Source organism: Cyprinodon tularosa, unplaced genomic scaffold (assembly GCF_016077235.1).
Source record: "Cyprinodon tularosa strain WSP-4 unplaced genomic scaffold, ASM1607723v1 ctg98, whole genome shotgun sequence".
NCBI classification, from domain to species: Eukaryota; Metazoa; Chordata; class Actinopteri; order Cyprinodontiformes; family Cyprinodontidae; genus Cyprinodon; species Cyprinodon tularosa.
In genome coordinates this window covers 113,030-120,123 of record NW_024039762.1, presented here as the reverse complement: position 1 = coordinate 120,123, position 7,094 = coordinate 113,030, and the positions used below count along the sequence as shown (strand labels likewise).

General features: G+C 42.0%; 1 long non-coding RNA gene across 1 annotated transcript; it reads right to left on the bottom strand.

The window, feature by feature from the left end:
* Positions 1-1,654: 1,654 nt before the first annotated feature.
* LOC119777034 lies at positions 1,655-5,132 on the bottom strand. Its single transcript, XR_005279865.1, has 6 exons — positions 4,823-5,132; positions 3,369-4,366; positions 3,167-3,287; positions 2,926-3,004; positions 2,706-2,842; positions 1,655-2,184 (listed from the first exon to the last, which is right to left on the bottom strand). It is a non-coding gene; the product is annotated as an uncharacterized LOC119777034 (long non-coding RNA).
* Between the last annotated feature and the right edge of the window lie 1,962 nt (positions 5,133-7,094).

The following is a 7,094-nucleotide window of genomic DNA, read 5'->3' as shown; positions in this document are numbered from 1 at the left end:
ATAACCGCACCCTGGAGAGGATTGTGAAACAAAACCCATTCAAAAATGTGGGGGAGATTCACAAAGAGTGGACTGCAGCTGGAGTGAGTGCTTCAAGAACCACCACACACAGACGTATGAAAGACATGGGTTTCTGCTGTCGCATTCCTTGTGTCAAGCCACTCTTGAACCACAGACAGCGTCAGAAGCGTCTTGCCTGGGCTAAAGAGAAACAGGACTGGACTGCTGGTGAGTGGTCCAAAGTCATGTTCTCTGATGAAAGTAAATTTTGCATTTCCTTTGGAAATCAAGGTCCCAGAGTCTGGAGGAAAAGAAGAGAGGCACTTCATCCACGTTGCTTGAAGTCCAGTGTAAAGTTTCCACAGTCAGTGATGGTTTGGGGTGCCATGTCATCTGCTGGTGTTGGTCCATTGTGTTTTCTGAGGTCCAGGGTCAACGCAGCCACATACCAGGAAGTTTTAGAGCACTTCATGCTTCCTGCAGCTGACCAACTTTTTGGAGATGCAGATTTCATTTTCCAACAGGACTTGGCACCTGCACACAGTGCCAAAGCTACCAGTACCTGGTTGAAGGACCATGGTATCCCTGTTCTTAATTGGCCAGCAAACTCTCCTGACCTTAACCCCATAGACAATCTATGGGGTATTGTGAAGAAGAAGATGCAATACACCAGACCCAACAATTCAGAAGAGCTAAAAGCCACTATTAGAGCAACCTGGGCTATCAACACCTGAGCAGTGCCACAGACTGATCGACTCCATGCCACGCCGCATTGCTGCAGTAATACAGGCCAAAGGAGGCCCAACTAAATACTGAGGGCTGTACATGCTCATACTTTTCATGTTCATACTTTTCAGTTGGCCAACATTTCTATAAATCCTTTGTTTTTATTGGTCTTCAGTAATATTCTAATTTTCTGATATGATGAATTTGAGATTTTCATTTGTAATCATCAAAATTAAACAAAATAAACATCTGAAATATATGAGTTTGTATGTAATGTATGAATATAATATACAAGTTTCACTTTTTAAATGGAATTACTGAAATCAATCTACTTTTTCATGATATTCTAATTTTATGACCAGCACCTGTATAGCGCCAAATTTACAACACATGTCATCTCAAGGCACTTTACAGTTCAACCAGATCATCCAGTCAGATTGATTCAAAGTTTTCTATCTAAGGAAAACCAGCTGATTGCATTGACTCATTGACTCAAATGCAATCCCTCACACTAAGCATGCTTGTAGCGACAGTGGAGAGGAAAAACTCCCTTTTAACAGGAAGAAACCTCCAGCAGAACCAGGCTCAGTGTGAGCGGCCATCTGCCGAGGCCGACTGGGGTTCAAGGAGACAGAAGCAGAGATACAAAAAGCAGCTGTAAAAGGCGGCCCCGTCCAGGAAACACACAGCCAGGCAGACGAGCTCCAAGGCAGCTCCCATGCCAGAGGACGAAGAGAGCACATCCAGCCAGTCACGGTCAGAGAAACAGGACCACACTGGAAAACAGGCCGATCTCCAACATCTATAAACAAGGGTGTTGATGGAAGCAGCACAGCTGATGTTTCTTTCCAGGATGATGTCACAGCCAAACAGGAACAGACGAGGCAAAGCTACTCTGAGGAAAAGCAGAGAGAGCAGAACGTTAGAGATTGAACTAACAGATTCTGCAGAATAGGAGAACAGAGAGAGAATGAAGCAGAACAGGAAGCATCCTTTAACAGAAACAGACCCAGTAGGGGAATTTATTATAATACAGTCTTGTAAAATAGAAACAAGTCCCAGCAAATGTCATCTGAAGGCAATTTACAAGACAACTTTAATACTAAAACATGGAACAGAAAACAACAGAAACACAGAATCAATTAGAAACACAAACATGGAGTCCAGCCCAATCCTATTTACAACATGGTGAAAATAAATTCAGCTTATTATGGCGTTTAGAGAAATGTCTTCAACCCGAGGAAGCTCAGCCAATCACATCTAGTCGTTAATTTTACAGCAGTCCTTCCTCCTGAGCAGTGAAGTGGTGACAGTAGAGAGGAAAAGCAGCTTTAAGCAGGAAGGAACCTCCAGCAGCTCCATGTCAGCGCCCATCTACTGCGGCCCAGCGGGTCTTTAACAGGAGAGCAGACGTCCAACAGACACAGAGGCGCTGGTCCAAGGAGCAGATGACCTGATCTGGAAAAGAAGAACAGGAGTTAGTGAACGAACACGCTAGTCTGTGACATTTAAGCACATGAACACTGGGAGAGGTGGAACTTTCACCAAGAGAAGAGGGAAACACACAGGGAGAAGCTAAAGTTAACAGAAGCCATAACTGTAGAGAATGGATGCTTGGAGAAAATGCCTGAAAATGCTGCAAGTCTTCAGTCGGTTGTTTCTCTGCTTTAAAAAGTTCTAAAAAAAACCCTTCAGAGATCAACCAGGGGGAAATTCTCCCATATTGGATCAGAAGCTGCTTCCTAACTCTTTATCTGTGGTCTAATGGAAAAGTCAGAACTTCTGGTTCTGGTAAATTTTGGTTACAGAGATTCAAACAAAGGTGAACAATTAATGATGGAAAGATAAAGATTAAAGGTCAGACCACCTTGATGGGATGGTTGTATCTTTTAAATCTGTTTGTTCTGGATCTGTTTTTAATATCTCCACCAATACTGATGAACATCTGGAAGCAATAAAGGTTCGTTATCTTCTCTTACTGGGTGGAGCAGACTGATGGTTTAGCTGCAGGGTCGTCAACGTTTTTCAGTCCAGGACTCCAGCATGTTGGAGAGAAATAGAGGAGCCAGGTTTCTCCTCCTTAGCGGTCTCTGTGCTCCGTCCTCTTCTTCAGCTCCTTCATCAATGAAAGCAAAGCATCCTCAGAGTCTGAAACTGTCTGCATGTGATGCCTCTCTGGTCAGATAACAACCAACATACCTCCAAACACGTGTGGATGGACTCTGTTCCAATGTGATCCGGCTGCTAGAAAACTGCTTCCATGTTCAACCTGCTTTCCCTGCAAAAAGAAGACAAATTGATTTCCTGGAAACCAAGTTTAAATCTGGGCAGGATGTTGTTTTCATCATAATCTTGGTCTTTCTGTGTTTCAGTGACTGTTAGCTTTTAATCAGGCCTGGGAAGCTTGAGTTGTCGGTTTGTGGTGTTAATAAAGTCTTACTCCATGTGTTTTCTGTTCCAGTCTTTCTCTGTGCCGTCCTCAGGTGGGGACTGGGAAGCTCCTCACCATCCTGGATGTCCCGGTTCCTCACAGAAGTTCTGCTTTTGGACGTCCACAGTGTCTGAACATACATGAAAAACTAAGTGAGGCCACCTGAAATGTTAACTTTCTATTTAAAAGATGGATTATTGTTGCTCCTTACTGAACATGCTCTCACTCTTTGTAAAGGTCAGCAGCCCAGATGATCCTCCTCTGGTTTGGTCGCTGCAGATCTCATCAGCATCTTCTGATGGCCCAAAGCTTGGAGAGGCTCGGTCCAACATGGGATTCAAAAAACACAGAAGAGATCCACTGCGGTCAGAACAGGCCTAGATCATATGAAGAATATTTCTGCAGAGGGTTCTTTTCCCTCAAAGTAGGCCTGAAAACTAACTGACCAGAGGAACATCTAGAAGTAGACCAAGTCGCATCTGAAAGCTGTTTCTAACAGTCGGCTCCTCTCACAACCCAAATCCCTACATCAGTCCTGTCCTCTGTCTCAAACTGCTCTGAAATCAGTTTGTCCCTCCAAGCATCGTCTCTTTACCTTCTCACCAACATCCCAGAGACCAGTTCCACTGATGACCACCACAAGCTGTGCCACTGTTCCATTCTAGATCCAGTTTGTCCCCAGCAGCATCGTCCTACTCTAGATAATCTGTCTCCACTACAGCCTTGGCCCTCTGCCTATAGACTTTAGGTGACCTCCATTTTTAGACCTTTAAGATTTTTCTTTGACCTCCTGCGTTGTCCTCAGCAGTGATGTCCAGCTGCTCCTTGGATTGGTTTGCCTCCTCGTGGTTCATCTGTTTTCAACCAGGATTCATTTTTTGTCTTTTGGTGTTTTTATTTTTTGTTCATTTGCCTCCATGCTGTGTTTCTTCTTTTCAAATCTGGTTCTTTTGTCAATCCTTTGTTTGTGTTGCCTTCTGTTAGCTGGCAGACTGTCCAGCTCTGACATCAGATGTAGAGCATGCTAGATTATGTCTGCCTTAGCCAGCTCTCATGTGCCACACCTTTTTTAAATGGTTGTCATGTCCTCAGTGCCTGCTCAGATGTCAGTGCTAAACGAAATTTCTAACATCTAAAACTTAAATCAAAATCTAGCAGCGGGGTAAATAAAAGCCACGGTGCAAGACGCTACCTAAGGCATCCCTAGACCTGCCAGACTCCTTAATATCTAAAAAAACTCAATCTAGCAGCGGGGTAAATAAAAGCCACGGTGCAAGACGCTACCTAAGGCATCCCTAGACCTGCCAGACTCCTTAATATCTAAAAAACTCAATCTAGCAGCAGGGTAAATAAAAGCCACGGTGAAAGACGCTACCTAAGGCATCCCTAGACCTGCCAGACTCCTTAATATCTATAAAACTCAATCTAGCAGCGGGGTAAATAAAAGCCACGGTGCAAGACGCTACCTAAGGCATCCCTAGACCTGCCAGACTCCTTAATATCTATAAAACTCAATCTAGCAGCGGGGTAAATAAAAGCCACGGTGCAAGACGCTACCTAAGGCATCCCTAGACCTGCCAGACTCCTTAATATCTATAAAACTCAATCTAGCAGCGGGGTAAATAAAAGCCACGGTGCAAGACGCTACATAAGGCATCCCTAGACCTGCCAGAATTCCTCTTCTTAAACATCCCTGTCATGACAAAGCCTCTTCCAGGGGAGCTCCTCTTCATCGTCTTCCTCTCTTCTCCTCCTCCTGGAGACGCGGTCTTCTTGCCACTCCAGGGACTCTTCTGGCTCTTCTCGGTTCCACGGGAGTCTGAAGTCGGGGGGAATCCTCTGGGTGAACTGAAGATGTGGGGGAAGGTGGTCATCGTCTTCACCAGAAAAAGACCTGACTTCATCAAAATCAACATCTTCCCCCTCAAAAGAACACATCTCCGCCTGCTCATAGTCGTCCACCACTACTCCTTCCACTTCTACCTCCTCATAGTCAACCCCTATTTCTTCTACTTCCATCTCCTCATTGTAACCCGGGAACGGATCTGTGACAATATGAAAAACATATTCATCACCTTGATCCTCTATCCAGAACCAGGGCTCCGGGTCCGGATCAGCAGGAAGCACGACGTTTGGAGGAAGCACGACGTTTGGAACTGTGAGGGAAAAAAAAACCATTAGACCAGGAACAATAATTAAGGAAAATTAAATGAAAAAAACTAAATGCTTTATTTTAGGTTGCTGGATTTGCCTGTGTGAGTTTTTCAGGTTTAAGTAGATCTAATCAATAAGACATATAAACAATGCTAACGGTTTGGTTAGTGTTAAAATAAAAAATATTAATATATATGTATATATGTGTGTATATGATTGTGTTGCCCTGTCCCCTGCTATTAAACTGTGCTCCCACTAGGGGGCACACATCCTCCTTTGGGAGCTACAGACATTTAGATTAGTTCAGATTAAAGAACATTTGAAGCTGTCAGTAAAAAACGTTTTTCATTAAACACAGACTACCAAATTAGAAATAGTTTTGAACTATTAGATATATCTCTTTACCAGAAAAAAAGTTTCATTGGCTGACTTGATAATATAATTATAAATCTTTGAAGTTAATTTACTCTAAGCAGAAAATTATCCTTGTTAGGAGAAATAAAGGCTTAATAACATCAAGCTTTAAAGTTCAGATCTATAATTTCTCAGAATCAGATTCTCAGCTTATCAGACCTTCCTCAGTGCATCCTAGAGTAGAAATAAAGACCTTAATTAACACACACAGAAAGCTCAGAGCAGAAATGGACATTAGCAAACTTAATGCCAAACTATTTAGAACATTTTTCTTTTTCTAAAAGAAAGGGGATCCTATACAGAACATTTCATGGTTCAGAAGAAACCATCCAGTGTTAAATGTTTAGAAAATGATAGAGTCCTCTAAGAACAAACTATTATTACTGATGACAGATGGGATTAAATGATTTACTTTCACCTGAAGATCCAAACAAGGGCTGCAGGAAAACCTTTAAATAATATATTGTTCTAAACTCATGTTTTAATTCTACCTCCTCACTGGAAAATAAACATATCATCCTTCTTTATGAACTCTTAATTAAACATTTTTTCTTTTATTTCTTTATCCTTATAAACTCAGTCAATTTCTAAACATGTTACAGCCAAAAAATGTAAAGGACCTGATTTTTGTTTCAGGAAACAAAAGCTAAAAACAAACAAATGATAATGTTTAGGGTTTTATTAAAATTAATAGTTTTACTTTGTTGCTTAGTAGTTGCCTTTAAAAACATGATTTCAAAATCACCTTGTGCCACCTGAAAAAGTCCTAAAGTGGTTTAATGCATTCAACTAAGGTATCCATGGAGACCAATATGTTTACTACAGCATGTTTTAAAAAAGGCCTTCCTTTTCAAATTCCAATACATTCAATTACGACGGAGTATTAGGGCCACACATGAAGAGAAAAAATATTTTTGCCATGACGAGATTAAACTCGACATGTCGACTTTAAACTCGCCCTGTCGACTTTAAACTCGCCATTTAGAGAATAAAGTTGAAATGACTGACATGTTCTCAAATTCAGAACTGCGAGCCTGGGTAAGCATAGGGAAAGACGTTACGTTATTATTGGTAGGCCACCGCTTCCTGTGATGATTATACAGTTGCAGCACGTCAAAGACTACCTTCACTCTTAAAACGCAGACTGCAGCTGTGGAGCGCGGTTGCTCTTTTCTCCAAACTTTGGAATGTCGAGATTGAAGTCGCCACGATATATCAACTTTATTCTCGAAATGGCGAGTTTAAAGTCGACAGGGCGAGTTTAAAGTCGACACGTAGAGATTAAACTCAACATGACATTTCAACTTTATTCTCGAAATGTTGAGTTTAATGTCGACATGTCGACTTTAAAGTTGACATGTCGAGTTTA